The sequence below is a fragment of the Leptodactylus fuscus genome, chromosome 6 (assembly GCF_031893055.1).
Source record: "Leptodactylus fuscus isolate aLepFus1 chromosome 6, aLepFus1.hap2, whole genome shotgun sequence".
NCBI classification, from domain to species: domain Eukaryota; kingdom Metazoa; phylum Chordata; class Amphibia; order Anura; family Leptodactylidae; genus Leptodactylus; species Leptodactylus fuscus.
Window position 1 is genome coordinate 64,821,530 of NC_134270.1, and position 16,888 is coordinate 64,838,417.

The 16,888-nt window shown below is 43.6% G+C and overlaps 1 protein-coding gene across 1 annotated transcript in view; it reads right to left on the reverse strand.

The window, feature by feature from the left end:
- The window catches only part of PRDM10 (PR/SET domain 10), a 53,039-nt gene extending 36,978 nt beyond the window's left edge, over positions 1–16,061 (reverse strand). The window contains exon 1 of the mRNA XM_075280114.1: positions 16,030–16,061. The gene's annotated coding sequence lies outside the window, so the exon portion shown is untranslated. The remainder of the gene's footprint in view (positions 1–16,029) is intronic.
- Between the last annotated feature and the right edge of the window lie 827 nt (positions 16,062–16,888).

Below are 16,888 nucleotides of genomic sequence, written 5' to 3' on the forward strand. Positions count from 1 at the left end.
CAATAGATGCCCAATATAAAAAGAGGTCTCCAAGACATAGGAAATAACGCTACAAATCCATCTGAATACCGATGAGGGGAAGGAGATTTATTCTACTGCAGATAACAGACTACATTGACACATTGTAACAAAGCTGTAATTCTAATCACTCAATGTTGATTATTCATGCAATTGCCAAATACAAAAGTAAATGAGAATTAACATCAGTTCAGCTCAGGGAACCTGTTATTAGTGGCTGAATGCAGTACTGAATTTTTCTGCAGGTGGTTTCAGATGGGTAGAGGTAAGAGGGCATTGCTGGAGATCTGCTGCAACTTGCTATGCAGCTCCCAGGGTGATGGACATTACAAGTGGAGCAGACAGGAAGAGGCAATAAGTCAAGTGTAGAAAAGTAAAATCCTCAGGAGCCTCCGCTCCTGCTGTACCTGCCTGACTGGTTCATTATGTGAGGAGAAGGGAGTTAAAGGGGCTCTATCAGCAAAATCATGCTGATAGAGCCCCATATATGCGTGAATAGCCTTTAAAAAGGCTATTCAGGCACCGTAAAAGTTATATTAAACTACCCCCCGTTTTAAAATAAAACCCTAAAAAAAGAATGTGCTCTACTTACGCATCGTGCACTGTGGGCGGGCATTCAGGGTGTGTCTTCATCTTCATCCACGCCTCTTCTTCCTCCGAGGTCCTCGGGTCCTGTCCTCCTCCGACGCTCGCGAGCGGACACTGATATAAAAAAAATGGCCTTTTTTTATATCAGTGTCCGCTCGCGAGCGCCGGAGGACGGGACCGGAGGACATCGCAGGAAGAAGAGGCGTGGATGAAGATGAAGACACACCCTGAATGCCCGCCCAGCGTGCACGATCCGTAAGTAGATAATATTCTTTTTTAGGGTTTTATTTTAAAACTGGGGGGTAGTTTAATATAACATTTACGGTGCCTGAATAGCCTTTTTAAAGATAGCCTTTTTATGATGATAGAGCCCCACATATGCGTGAATAGCCTTTTTAAAGGCTATTCACGCATATGTGGGGCTCTATCAGCATCATTTTGCTGATAGAGCCCCTTTAAACTACACAGCCATCCCTGCAAGAAGAAAAAGGCCACAAACTATGATCCTGCAGCGTCTGGTGTCCTTTTATAAGAATTCTCTGGCATTGAGATGAAGCCAAGTATTTAGGATTTATAGACAGAGGATATGTTAATAAAATATCATGACAGAGAAAAATAGACAGGTCAGAGAAGCAAATCATTTCATACTAAGGGGGTGAACACACTAGCGCCACTGTCCACCGCGTTTTTTTTTTGTTTTTTTTTGCACAGACCAAGTCCTGCATGTCCGTGAAAAAAAATCCTCAATTGCAGACAAAGTATGAAAAGATGGTAGATGTGGCAACAGCAATCGAGCTGAGAGGAGAGTGATGACCCAGCAGGAGAAGAAATTTCCCTAAAGCCCTTTTCAGCTAATTTGCATAAGATTAAAATACAGATTTTTTTAGTGAAAATGGAGCTGCAATGCAGAATATGAAAGTCATCTTGGTAAGGTCAGAAGCCGTCCTACAAGGGAGTTTGATAGCAATTCTCCTGCTTTCAATCTCCCTTGGGGTATGTTCACATGGCGGAAAATGAAGAGGAATTCCTCTTTATTTTGCGCCGCCAGCATTTTTGCTGTGACGGGATGCCAATGCAGAGCATCAGCATTCCGTCGCGGCATCCCGCTCCTGATTAGGTCCGGATGGATGGGCCTAATCAGGAGGGAGTCTTGAGTCACGGCCCCTGTGGCTGAATCAGCCGTGGAATCTGCGGCAAGATTGAGCAGGGCGCATCTTTTTTCCGCGTCCTGCTACGATCTCTGCCTCCCATTGAAAACAATAGGAGGTGGATTCCGGAAGGAATCTGCTCTGGATTCGGAGGCGAAATCCACAACAAATTCCTCTGTGTGAACCACACATCTTAGGCCTTATATGTAGCAGGTACTAAACATATAACCCTGTTAGGAAACATTACTAATAAAGAAGAAGAATGGATTAAATTACACTAACATGTACAAACATAGTGAAATTCCTTTAATCCAATCGATGTACTATGGTCTTTGTTCATAAAACATATGAATTGAAAAAGGGGCAGCTGCCTCAGAGCAGCCTCATGAACCATGAAGCCTTGCACCTAACTCTATATAGAATCCCTGGCAGCTCCTGGCCTGATTCATTGCCAGGCCTGGCCGATGTATTATTGTCCTCAGTTTATCTTCACCTGCCTGACTCGCTCATTTTTCTCCATCCGCCACACTTACATGCCTTCCCATAAATCCTGCCAGGAAGGACTACCATTCATTTCCTCGCCAGCTTACATTCTACATGGGAGGAAAGTGGATGAGGGGAAGAAATGAGCTGGCTGGGCAGAGATATCAGCCCAGCAGATCTAAACAGCACATAGACAAGAACAAGGATAACTGTAGGGCTTTCTCACATATTCCACCATGACCCAGGACTCCCCAGAAGGAAAAGTATAGGAAAAATTGTATCAATGTTTTGTCTTCTAGAATATGCCCCATCTACCAACAAAACCAATAAAACCTGTGTGCCAGTGTTATAGCAAAGTGCTGGTGTATGTGCATGGCAGCCAGGAGACGGCCTAAATAGTTCTGGTCACAGGACACAGCCCTCCATCTTTTAACTTGTCTTGTGACCAAAAAGAGGTTGTGAGAGGAGACTTTCTTTTAACAACAGACTGAAGGACGTGTGGATATTTTCTATTTAAATGTTCTTGAAGAAAGAGAGTGAAGTTTCTCTATTATGAAGAGGGAAATTTACTGAACCGATCATGAATTAAAAAGGTTCTGGCCATTGTCTTACATCAGTGCTTTCCAAGCTGCAGGTTGTGACCCCTTGGAGGCTTGAGCGAAAACTACCAAGAACGAGGGGGGTGTTTATGTAATAAGGTGGTGCAGAACTGCGCTGAAATCCCGATGTGGCAGCTGTAACAGCTGAGAAGAAGCGCCATATCTGTAGTAGATCATTGCACAGACTTCAGTGGTGGGCCCGAGGGTGTTGAGTAAAAATAATACACTCAACTATCCTGGACAATGTTCCGGCACCTTCTTCAGGCCTCTTGGGATGTCATGCACACGGGTCAATGTCATAATGCTGGGTCAATGCGCCATGTCGTGAACGTGCCTACGTGACTACTGAGGCCCAATTACCGGCCCCCAGGGGCACATGACATCATAAGAGGCCTGAAGAGGATGTGGGATGACCATAGGATGACACTTCATCTATCTAATTTTCTTTTAATAGATAACAGGCTCTAAAATTCTCCATAGCTGGACTAACTGTTGTGCTAGCAGAGATAATCCATTCACATTTGTATTACTGGTAGGTAAAGCTGTAGTGTAGTGTAGTGATCATTTTACACAAAACTCAAAAAAATGGGCCGGACAAAAGTATTGGCACCCTCAACCTAATACTTGGTAGCACAACCTTTAGACAAAATAACTGCGAACAACCGCTTCCGGTAACCATCAATGAGTTTCTTACAATGCTCTGCTGGAATTTTAGACTATTCTTCTTTGGCAAACTGCTCCAGGTCCCGAGATGTGAAGGGGGCCTTCTCCAAACTGCCATCAAGAGATCTCTCCACAGGTGTTCTATGGGATTCAGGTCTGGACTCATTGCTGGCCACTTTAGAAGTCTCCAGTGCTTTCTCTCAAACCATTTTCTAGTGCTTTTGGAAGTGTGTTTTGGGTCATTGTCCTGCTGGAAGACCCATGACCTCTGAGGGAGACCCAGCTTTCTCACACTGGGCCCTACATTATGCTGCACAATGTGTTGGTAGTCTTCAGACTTCATAATGTCATGCACACGGTCAAGCAGTCCAGTGCCAGAGGCAGCAAAGCAACCCCAAAACATCAGGGAACCTCCGCCATGTTTGACTGTAGGGACCGTGTTCTTTTCTTTGAAGGCCTCTTTTTTTTTTCCTGTAAACTCTATGTTGATGCCTTTTCCCATAAAGCTCTACTTTTGTCTCATCGGACCAGAGAACATTCTTCCAAAACGTTTTCGGCTTTCTCAGGTAAGTTTTGGCAAACTCCAGCCTGGCTTTTTTATGTCTCTGGGTAAGAAGTGGGGTTTTCCTGGGTATCCTATCATACAGTTTCTTTTCATTCAGACACTGATGGATAGTACAGGTTGACACTGTTGTACCCTCGGACTGCAGGGCAGCTTGAACTTGTTTGGATGTTAGTCGAGGTTCTTTATCCACCATCCGCACAATCTTGCGTTGAAATCTCTCGTCAATTTTTCTTTTGCGTCCACATCTAGGGAGGTTAGCCACAGTGCCATGGGCTTTAAACTTCTTGATGACACTGCGCACGGTAGACACAGGAACATTCAGGTCTTTGGAGATGATCTTGTAGCCTTGAGATTGCTCATGCTTCCTCACAATTTTGCTTCTCAAGTCCTCAGACAGTTCTTTGGTCTTCTTTCTTTTCTCCATTCTCAATGTGGTACACACAAGGACACAGGACAGAGGTTGAGTCAACTTTAATCCATTTCAACTGCCTGCAAGTGTGATTTAGTTATTGCCACCACCTGTTAGGTGCCTCAGGTAAGTAACAGGTGCTGTTAATTACACAAATTAGAGAAGCATCACATGATTTTTCAAACAGTGCCAATACTTTTGTCTGCCCCCTTTTTATATTTGGTGTTGAATTATATCCAATTTGGCGTTTTGGCAATTCTTTTTGTGGTTTTCCATTGAAGACATATTAAATGAAGATAATACCAAATAATTTGTGATTGCAATTATTTATTGGAAGAAAATTAATATTATCTGACAGAATTGCAGGGGTGCCAATACTTTTGGCCAACACTGTAGCTAGGCCTTATTTTTGGAGCTTATACAGTATTTCAAGCCTACTCAAAAAAAAACCTGCGATAGCTAGCTAGGGCTTATTTTTGTGTTATATCTTATTTTTGGAGAAACATGGTAGTAGCAACTTTACAGCTCATTTTCTAGGGAAAAAAATGAATATGAAAAAGATATAATACAAAAATTTTGCTGCTTGCAGGACTTTTCTCTCCACATTGTTCAAGCGGAATGGGGGATGGAAACACCCACAAAGGAGACCGAGCACTAGTATGAACCTACCGTTACACTTAGAGGACCTTGTCATGTCATCATGAAAGTGCGTTTTTATACACTGCTAGGATGCCATTGCACAGGGGGAGGCGTTCCTCACAGCTTCATTGCTTGGCAGTAAGGAATACCCCCTCTGATAGTACAAGGTTATGCTGAAGTACTGTCAGAGGGGGTTCCTCACAGCCCAGTGATGACATTGAGCTATGAGGAACACCCTTCTGACAGTGGGGAGATATCAGTGCTGAAACTAAAGGCACTGATATCTCTACCACCATGGCACATACTGGAAAAGCTGACAGGCACTGAACTCAGCGCACTGTCAGCTTTCTAGCAATATATAAAACCGCACTTTCATGAGGACATAAAAAGTCCTTTTTAGGCCAGGGCCCCATGGGATGTAAATACTGCGATTTGCCCATGGTGGAAACGCTGCAGGAAAAATCACTGCATTTCACAGTAAGGGCAAAGTGGATGGGATTCTAGCAAATCCCATACCCAGTTTGGGTAACAACCACAGTGTGGACACGCCACGATTTCCAAACCCAGCGTGGTTTTGGAAATGGAACTATGTCAATTATACCTACGGAAACGCCGGCGTTTTCCCCATAGCTATTATTGTAACAGAAAGTCCGCAGAGGAAAACTCTGCGAACCTACTATCTAAAGCGCTGCGGGAAGAACCGTGATGCGTTGCCAATATAGCAATATAGTGCTGCGGGACATCCCATGGGGCCTTCGCCTTTAACAGCTTCTTTTTGAACATAGCCATTTATGATGGAGTCAAGTTTGGCCTATTGACTCCACAGTTCTGATTACTTGACAGCAAAAGAACTAGACACGTTTCACATTATGTACTAGCTACCTGGTGCAGAATAGAGTGCAGAATCTATACCACAGGTCATGTCACACTATAATGTAGATAAGGAATGCAAGCTTTAGATAGGGATAGCATGCTTCAGAGTGAAGGGTCAAGTACCATACTACAGACTGTGGCAGCCGTTCCAGTCAAACTGGATTCTGGAGTGAGCACATAGAAAGAATATGGCATTTCCAGGTAGGATCCAACTCATAGTCCAAGCCATAGAAAACATCACAAGTTCCCTACCTATAAATATATTATTTGACTATGAGTGCCAGTTTTTCTAAGTCTACTTTCCAAGTCTACTCCTGGTTTGGCTGGTACCAAGTACACTATAATAGATGTAATATCTTCTAATTAGGACTGCTGCAGGTATGTGATTATCCATATAGAATAAGCTCTTGCTGCAACCGTGCATCATGAGCTGGGATCTACAATGCACATGACATACATCATTACAGGCACCATTGTTTCTAAACACAATGACGACATGAAGGACTGGACAGCAAGACAACAGTATTGCGCACAACTCTACTCTATTAGAAAAGGCTCCTGTGGTTTTGAGCATTTGCCTTTATCACTGCACAGATTCCTTTCATCCTCCTGCAGCACATTAAGCTGAAACCCACGAACTTAACCCTACACGGTAATGACCTGGCTGATGTATTAAACTGTCTCAAAAAGCTGAAGAAAAGTGCAAAGTCAGTATAATTTAGAATAAGCACTGCACAAACATAAGCAGCTAAAAATATACCTGAGATGAATACAAGGGGAGCTGAATCTGGGGAGTTGGGGGGGGGGGCTGTAGGGATCACCTGCCAGCTGAACACCACTGCACACTCAGCAATACTCTAATTAAATATATTTAAAGGGGTTGTCTACTTAGGCCAATATTGAGAGACCAATGTTATTGTATAATAAAAAGTTGTAAAATTTTCCAGTATACTTTCTGTATCAATTCCTCACGGTTTTCTAGATCTCTGCTTGCTGTCATTTATTCTGTTACTTCAAGTGGATAAAATTCTGACCATGGTCATGTGATTTACGGTCCATGGTCATGTGATGAGTACACAGGTGCACAGCTGATTACCAAGCAGCTGTCGGATTACTGTGCTGTGACTATAACGAGCTGTGCACCTGTGTGTCCATCACATCAGAGACCCTGCGCTAATGCCCAGTATCAGTGCCCGCACTGATCGCAGGTAGTGCTCTGTGGCAGTGTCATTCCCCATACAATATTGTGCATGAAGCAGTCATGGAGCTATTGGGTCCTGCATAGTACTACAGTGAATAGCACACATGTATTCCTCTTCACTTCAGGCTACAGTAAGGGTTGGTTCACATCTGTTTTTGTATTCCGTCCGGGGAGAATCCGCATGGAGACCACCCCCAAACGGAATCCAAATGCAATTGCAAGTGCTGTGCTGTAAAAGCACACGGACCCCACAGACTATAATGGGGTCCATGTGCTTGCCGCGTACTGCCCGCACAAATGATTTGTGCGGGCAGTCTACGGGGTCTGTGTGCTTTTACAGCACAGCGCTTGCAATCGCATTTGTATTCCATTTGGGGGGAGGGTCTCCATGCGGACTCTCCTCAGACGGAATATAAAAACACACAATATCTAAAATACAAATAAATCTGACCATCTTCTCCAGCAGCCATGGGACTTGTAGTATTAATTGTAGTTTACGTAGAAATAAGCTTCAGAAGTGAAGGCTTTTTAGTAGAAATCAAATACAAGAACATGGGGTCAGAATCTAAAATTAGTCAGGGGAACGATCAGAAACAATGGTATGAATTATTACAACACTGGAAGTAGTTGAGGCTTGAAACAAACTTTCAGCAGATACAATTGGGAAATTTACAGCAAATGAAATGTAATCCCTTAAAGAATTCAGTGCGAATTTCCATTTTTGTGTTTCTGTTTTTATTCCCATATTCAAAGCGCCTTAATTTTATTTTGTCCATGGAGTTGCAAGATGGCAATTTACTAGGAATCTGGAAATAAATTAAAAGTGTGGAGAAATTGAAAAAAAAACAAAAACATTTGACACATTCAGTCTGTGGCACAAATTGCATATTATGATACCAAATTCATATAGTGTGTCATGTAGTAATACCTTCTTAAAAAAAAAAAAAAAAAACTTTGGGGAAAACCTAGAGTGGTACAGGCTGGGACTGTAAACTAATGACCTATATGGTGAACTCAACTAATAAGGCACCACACCCTCTCACAACCTTATTAGAGAAAATCTTGCCGAAGACATTTCCCCCATATACAACTGAGTAGTATCCTGAGAGCCCACCCAAGGACCTTGACTGCTAATGACTAGGACGCCACTTTCAAAATGGTCATCACTCTTCAAGGGGCAAATAGCCCAATAACATCCTGGAATATAAACTCTGCCGACTTGTGAACAGGAACATGATCGCAGAATATTTCATTACTTAATACAACTGAAATGTTACACATATTAAAATACTCAGTTAAGACTCAGTATATACTGAGAGGACACTCAGAATAATACACAAAATCATACATGAACCCACTTTGAGGTCTGAAAATGTGAATTCTCTAATTCAATGCTTGACGGGGAAGGTGAAAAAAAACAACAAAAAACAATACTCACCTGTCTAAAGTGCCTCCCAGCACAGTCCAGTCCTATTTCTCCACTGTTTCTCGGTGTGCAAAGGACACACTACATGGGACATCAAATCTGGCTAAGGGTTGGTTCACATTAGCCTATGTATTCCGTCCGGTTAGAAACCGCATGGAGATCCCCCAGACGGAATACAATTGCAATTGCAAACGCTGTGTAGTTACAGCACACGGACCTCATAGACAATAATGGTATAATATTATATACTATACTATAATGCTTGCTGCGCACGAATGATTCGCGCGGGCAGTGCACAGCAAGCACACGGACCCCATTATAGTCTATGGGGTCTGTGTGCTTTAATTGCACAGCGCTTGCAGATGTGTTGGTATTCCGTTTGGGAAGAGGGGAGGGGTCCTCATGCAGACTCCTCCAGACGGAATACATACGCTAATGTGAACCAGGGGTAAGGGTATGTTCACACGGCAGAAACCAAACTCCGCCGGGTAAACGCCACTTGGCTAGATGTGACAGGTTGCCGATGCAGTGCATTGGCATTCAGTCGCAGCATTCTGCTCCTGATTAGGCCCGAATGAATGGGCCTAATCAGGAGGGAATCTTGCGCCACGACTGTTTCAGCCACGTAATCCGCGGGAAGAAGCATCTTGCTTTTTTTTTCCCGCTAGCAGAAAAAAAAACACTAGTGGGGAAAAAAAATTGATTCCGCGTCAAAATCCACCTGCAAAAAACTCCATGTGAACATACCCTAACACTTTCCAGCAAAAGAAGAAAGCCGAGCAGCAAGACTGTACCACACTGTGAGACACGGAAGAATCCGTGGACAGGCAAGTAAGTTTTTTTGAAGAGGGGGTTTTCCCCACTTTCCCAAGGTAGTTTTAATAATATTTATATCCTGGACAACTTTTTTAACTAACTTTTGCTGTGGCTTATTTTGGTGGATCGCCCACAAAACTTAAAAATGCTACTGGCTAAATCTGATATCTGCAGGATGACCCAAAGGGCCCATTATAAATTACTGGCGTAGAACAAAATACTGCAAAGTAAGAATGCTTTCAAAAATAGGACTTAAAAAAAATGTAAATCAATTGAAAAAATGCTAAGTGAATAAACAAAACAAAAATCTAATTCACAGCCATAATTGAGGTGAATGCCTTTTACCTTCCACACAGCATCAATTCTTTTAGGTACAACCGTAAGCAGTTTAACCCCTTCACACCGGTAGCATTTTTAGATTCTTGTTTTTGATTCCTTGCCTACCAAACCCCGTAACTTTTTTATTTTTCTGTTCACAGAACCTTATGAGATCTTAATGTGTGCAGGACAATGTTTTCTTCATGAGGATATCATTTATTATTCTTTAAAATGTACTGGGAAGCTGGAAAAAAAAAATCTGAATTGGGTGAAATTGGAGAAAAAGTGCAACTTTCTTAAAGGCTTCATTTTTACAGCGATCACTGTGCAGCCAAAATGACATGTGACCTGTATTCTGTGTTTCAGTACAATTCCAGGGATACCAAATTGATATAGTTTTATTTACATTTTAACCCCTTAAAAAATACAAAACCTTGATTTTATTTAGATGTATTTTAGAGAAACAGGAGTGATTTGAACTTTTAGTTTTGTTTTGTTCTTACTATTTTATTAGCCCCCTCTAGGGGGCTTGAACCTGCAACTGTTCAAGTGCAAATCCCATAGACTGCAATACAACTGTACTGAAGTGAATAGGAGATTGGCTGCCTAGAACAGCCTCCATGCTCCTGGCTGTCATTGGAACAGGTCGGCTTCTGTGATCTTGCCAAGCAGGAGCCAGCCTGCAATGGAAAAGGTACAGTACCAGGGATCTTTTTTTTTAATTTGGGGGGACACTACACAGTACAATGCCTCCAATTGCAGGCATTTGCTCAAGGTCTCCACTGTACATTACATTACATGCCATCTTTAAAGACCCAGCATCTGCCATAATAGTATTGAAGGTGTTAAAGGAACTCAGATTGTTCCAAAAACCTAGGCAAAATACCCACAGATCTTGGATGTAGATCTCTCAAACCCTGTCTCCTCATGTAATCTCAGACTAAATGATGTTAATATAAGGGCTCTGTGGGGCTCATAACTTCATTTTCTGAAGTCTCCGTTCTTCTTTATGCTGTAGAGATGTTTATGACAACGGTTGAATATTTGGAGTGTTGCAGAGTAAATTTGGAGAGAGACACTTGATGGTACTGCATGATAGATAAGCATCAGCCTGTATTTCTCAGCAATGGGGACATCATTCATCTTGATCAAATCACCAACTCAATTTTCTGAAATGCAATCCCAAATTTGCAAGGACCCTCCATCACGATTCCTGCAAACACTCAGTATTACTCCCCTCTCCAGTATCAGTCCAGAGCACCTGCTGCTATTTTTCTGCATCTTAGTTCCTATGTTTTCGCGCATAGTTGAGTCACTTAGCTTTGTTTCCATGTCAAATGTATGACTTTTTCTCGACAGACTTCTCCAAACAGTGGATGGGTGTACCCGTGTCTCACTGGATCTGGCAGTTTTAAGCTGATGGCACTGTTGGATATTTTCAGATTTCAAAGTGAAGCAAGCATGTGGGGGCAGATTTATTAAATTGTCTAAACTGTTTTTCATGTCCATATGCAAGAACACTTGGGCTCAGTTTTTCTGAAAATCTTGTTTTTTTGTTTATATTCAGTCAGTAACATTGATGGTCCTCCTAAGAACTGGCATACAAGGGCTTGCTCCTAGATGCAGCTAGATCTAGGTTAACCTGTTAAGGATGTGACCTTGTTTGATACTTAAATGGACACTAATAGAGATGAACGAGTACTATTCGAAATGGCTTTCGAATAGCACGCACCCATAGGAATGAATGGACGCAGCCGGTTACGCAGGGTGTTAAGCGGCAGGACGCCAGCCCCATCTGCGTGTCGGCCGGCTCCATTCATTGCTATGGGTGTGTGCTATTCCAAACTGCCGTTTCAAATAGTACTCGCTCATCTCTAGTCACTAACTCTTCCAACAACTTAAGTCTTAGGCCTGGTTCACATCTGCGTTCGGTATTCTGTTCGGGCAGTTCACTTGGGGACCCCCCGAACGGAATCCAAACAGATTGACAAGCGGTGAGCAATGAAAGCACACAGGCCCCATAGACTATAATGGGATTGTGTGTTTTCCGCACGCTGTCCACCCGAGTCATGCGGAGAGAAAAGTACATCATGAACTACTTTCCTCACCGAATGACTCGTGCGAAAAACACATGGACCCCATTATAGTCTATGGAGTCTGTGTGCTTTCATTGCAAGTGGACTCCCCGAACGGAATACTGAATGAAGATGTGAACTGGGCCTTAATTATTCAATAGAGCAAGGATTCTAGACCTTTACACCTTTATGCACTTTATTTAAAAATATTGCTGTTTTATTTCCTGAAAACCTCTCTAAAGTTGCTGCCACTAGAAGTTCACCTTCAGGGGTGTCAAACTCAAATGCACACTAGGCCAAAATGAAAATCTTGGACAAAGTCACAGGACAACCCTGATATTTATTGAGAAAGTGCCTATAATTGACTACGTTTTTCCTTCTAGATCAGATATAACGAAGAACCTTTTCATATGGAAACAAACTTAAAGGGGTGGTTCAGAAAAAAATGGACAACCCTTTTAAAGTTTAAATAAGCTGGGGGCGGTGTAAAAAAATAAAAAATACATCTCACCTGTCCCCATTGCTTCGGTGTCCTCCCGCATCTTCTGGTGTTGTGCTGAAGCTGCTGATTGACCTCAGCTGTCACATGACTGCTGAGGCCAATTAGAGAAGGGCCTGAATGTCACTACCTGTGACATCACAGGTCCTCTTCCTGAAGCCTGCTGGGGCCGTCTATTGGCCTCAGTGGTCACGAGACCACTGAGGCCAATCAGCGACTTCAGCACAATGCCGGAAGAGCAGAAGAACCAAGAAGACACTGGAGCAACAGGGACAGGTGAGTAGGCATTTTTTTTCTCTGCCTCCGGCAGATATGAGCTTTAGAAGGGTTGTCCATTTTTGCCTGTGCTATCCCTTTAATACAGTTTGCTACACTCTGATGTACTCTACTAGGCATTTGGTATGTTGTCATGCGCCAAACATGAGTACACTGCTGGCTAGATTTAGCCCATGGCCTGAGCTTGACACCTAAATAATTTGCAATTTTTTTTTTTTATGTATTCTCTATGGGCAGATTCCAGGCCCAGATGTGAACATAACATTAGTATGACAGTTTTCATAATTCTGCCCTGATGAGCCTTTCATCTGCTGCACTAAGTTCCCTTGGCTGATCACTGCATCTATGGCCCCTTTTTGATGTTTCTTAAAACTTGGCTGAAGAATTTTGTACTATCTGGGAGGTGTCTCGAATGGCTCAAAATTTATTCTGCAGCATAACAATGATCCCAGCCATACACCTAAAATGGTTAGCTTCAATATAAAGAAGAACAAGGAGTCCTGGATCTCATGATATGGCCTCTACAGAGCCCTGATCTAAACATCATCCACTTAAGACTACGTACAGTCAGGGAGGGGCGTGCATGTTCCTCACAGGCCTGCTAGACTGTCAGGAACACCCTTCTAACTTTCTAGTGGTATATAAAACCACATGTGCCTGTCTACATGAACAGACAGAAAGGTTTGAGCAATCCTAGATCCACAGAAGACCTGTTAGTTCTCCGGGATGTTAGTGACAACCTTCATGCAGAGTCCCTTCAAAAATTGTGTAGAAGTCTACCTAAAAGAATTGATGCTCTTTTGAAGCCAAATACTCATTTATATTTCTCTGTTGTTCATTCAGTTTATTCATGGACAAAAAAACCCACTAACACTTCTGTTTAGAAAAAACATTCTTCCTTGACATTTTTCCACACCTGCCTACAACCTTTGCACAGTGCTGTATATTATGCACATTATGCAGAACAAGCCACATTGGACCCTGTTGTTATTAGGCAGGGTTCACACTACCGTTGAATTCCGTTATAAAGGTGTCCGCTAAAAAAAAAAAAAAAACGGACACCTATCATAACAGACATTAACGGACACTAACTGATGTTAATGTGTCCATTTTTTTTTTTTTTTTTAAACTGATCCATTTAATAGATCAATTTAAAAAAACGGACACACTGGCATCAGTTAGGGTTAGTTAGCATCAGTTAGTGTCTGGGGGTTTTTTTATACTGTTTTTTTTTTGTTTGTTTCTGCTTTCTGAGCATGCGCAGAAAAAAACAGTCACAAAATAACGGACAGTAACTGATGGCTATGGGGGCATTCACACTACCGTCGGTGTCCGACAGCTAGTGTCCACTGCTAATGTGCGTTCAAAATCTTGTGCGGACATTAGCAGCGAACACTAGCTGTGTCCGTGACATTTTGCATTCAATTAAATGGACATCGGGTGCATTCTTTTACTGTCCCTGTGTGTCCTTAAGTGTCCATTCCTAAAGATGCCCGACTTTTCACGCGGACAGCAAAACCTACATGTCGTGTTTTGCGGTCCGCTTCAAAAGTCGGACATCTTTGGGAATGGACAGTTAAAGGGGCTCTATCACTGGGAAAAGTCATTTTTAGCTAAACACATGCTTGCATAGGCTTTAGAAAGGCTATTCCACACTTACCTATAGTATGTAGATTGCTTCAGTGGTCTCTGAATAAGTCCGTTTTTATTCATATGCTAATGAGCCTCCAGCCAGTACAGGAAGTTCCCAGCAGCCTCCTCTCTCCTATTATCTTCTATGTGTGTGAAGCAAACAGGAAGCGAGTCATCAGCAGCAGCCGTCTCCCATAGAAGACAATAGGAGAGGTGTGCACCTTCTATCGTGCACTAGTCTAATTAGCATATGAATATAAACGGACTTATTCAGAAACCACTGAGGCAATTTACATACAAAAGGTAGGTGTGAAATAGACTTTCTAAGGGCTATGCAAAGGTGTGATTAGCTAAAAATGACTTTTCCTAGTGATAGAGCCCCTTTAAGGACACCCATGGACAGTAAAAGAACGAACCCGATGTCCATTTAAATAAATGCAAAATGTCACAGACACAGCTAGTGTCCATGCTAATGTCCGCACAAGATTTTGAACGGATATTAGCAGCGGACACTATCTGTCAGGCACCGATGATAGTGTGAACCCTCCCTATCAGTTACTGTCCGTTCCACACTCAGACTTCAATGTAAAAACAAAATAACGGACACTTTCCATCAGTTTTTTTAAACGGACACTAAAGTCCTGCATTTAGGATTTAAGATAAAATCCCATTGAAATGAATAAAAATTTTAACTGATTTCTAACAACTTAGCTAGTGTATGTTGCTAAAACCTTATACCAGACAATAGCTACGGACACTGCCGATGGTCGCCAATGGTAGTGTGAGCACCCCCTTATACAGTGACACATGGCACCCCATATACAGTATACACATAGAAGGTGACAAGGACGCATTATTTATTATACAGATTACAGGACATGACATATAGGGTCCCTCAAAGAGTGGGACAGGAGGCTCTGAGGCCAATGATTACAACACATCGTTCAGGGGACATAATGGCACACATTACCAATTATGAGATGGGACCTGGCGTTGTGGGCCTTGTGCTGATACATAAGGGCCCTAATGTCACCTCGTACTCGTGCCAAGAGAACACGTAGCTTCCCAAATACACATTGTTAGGATTTCTAGGGCAGCTAAGTAGTCACTGACAGGATGAAAACGGCGGGAAGGCACTGAGAGCGGAGAGGCAGCGGTCAGCCCCATCCTTTAGTGGGTGGGGGGGACCCGGAGGGTTAGGGGCGCCCACCGCCCCAATTGCAGATCCATCAGCAGTATGCCCGCCGTGTATCTCTCCCGCCCTTAACATGCAAGAGAGCCCCCGAACTCCTCCATCTCATCCCTTTCGCCATAACCGCTAAATCCCCGGATTCCCCGCAGCTCCCCCCGGCCGGTGCGGGTAAAATGCGGCGTCCCATCAGCTCTAAGGGGGCGGGGGATGGACTATACCACAACGCACTGTTCGGCGGGGCGACCCCAGGCTAGCGGCCTACACCACACCGCTCGCACGGGTGTTCTTTCCAAACCGGCGACACCCGTCACGGCTACAAGCTATTCTCAAGCCGTGACCGAGGCGCAAATAGCCTTGAGGTACAGGGGAAGGAAGCTGTGTCGCCATTTTGGGTGGGACTAAAACGACAACAACCCCGGCTCCAACCCACAGCACAGAGCGGGACGAGGAGGAAACCAATATCACCTGAAACGTATCCAACATAGTGCCCGCCAATTTTGTCCCCTCCATGACCTACCTCGGGGTATCTAAGAGCCCCGGGCGCCCGAGCCGCCCTGCTCCAGCTTTCACATTTCTTAATTTAAATGAAAATTCTCAACCCGTTCTTACCTCAGAATGGTAGCTGCAGAGATGGTGGCTTTCCCTGCATTAGCATAATCTGCCTAGCAACCACTGGATAGCGAACACTGATTGGCCCCCCTTCCTTCGTAGGAAGTAACAAGACTTTGTGTAATACGTAGGTTTATAAAGACCGTGAATATAACGTGAGAATGTTCCTGAGCCCTGACGGTATTCATATTAACCGAGGGTTTTACGATTATTATGCCTATAGATTTCATGTCGGCCATTGCGAGTATAGGGATGGATCGTGGCCAATCAGAGCAGGCGACACTTGCGCACGTATACTAAACTGACGGGCAGTGCGCCCCTAGAAGACATCAGGAGAACTGCAGGATGTGCTAAAATAATGAGGATCAAGGGCGCAGATGATGAGTGACCCCACAGGGGCAATCTCAAGCAGTTAGGTCTCAATGCAAACTGTGTAACATCCCCCACCTTCTTTTGTGGCAGAGGGTCCTATTGTTGCGACTGCCATCTCTGCACCCCTGTAGTTCCACCCCTCATTTATAGCCAGTACTAGCTTCTGCCCTCGACTTCGTCTGCGGGTTGTTGGCGTTGATGATCTGCCGGCGTTTCGGCAGTTGTTGCGTTCACTATTCCGTTCGAGGGATCCTCATGCGGACTCTCTCGACGGAATACCAACGCGGTGTGCCAGTGAAAGCACACAGACCCCATAGACTATAATGTGGTCTGTGTGCTGTCCGCCAGATATCCACAGGGATCATGCGGCCTGGAAAGTAGTTCGCAATCTACTTTCCTGTCTGCATGATTCGTGTGGGCAGCGTGTGGCAAGTATTATAGTCTATGGGGTCCATGTGCTTTTACTGCACAGCGCTTGCAGTTGCAT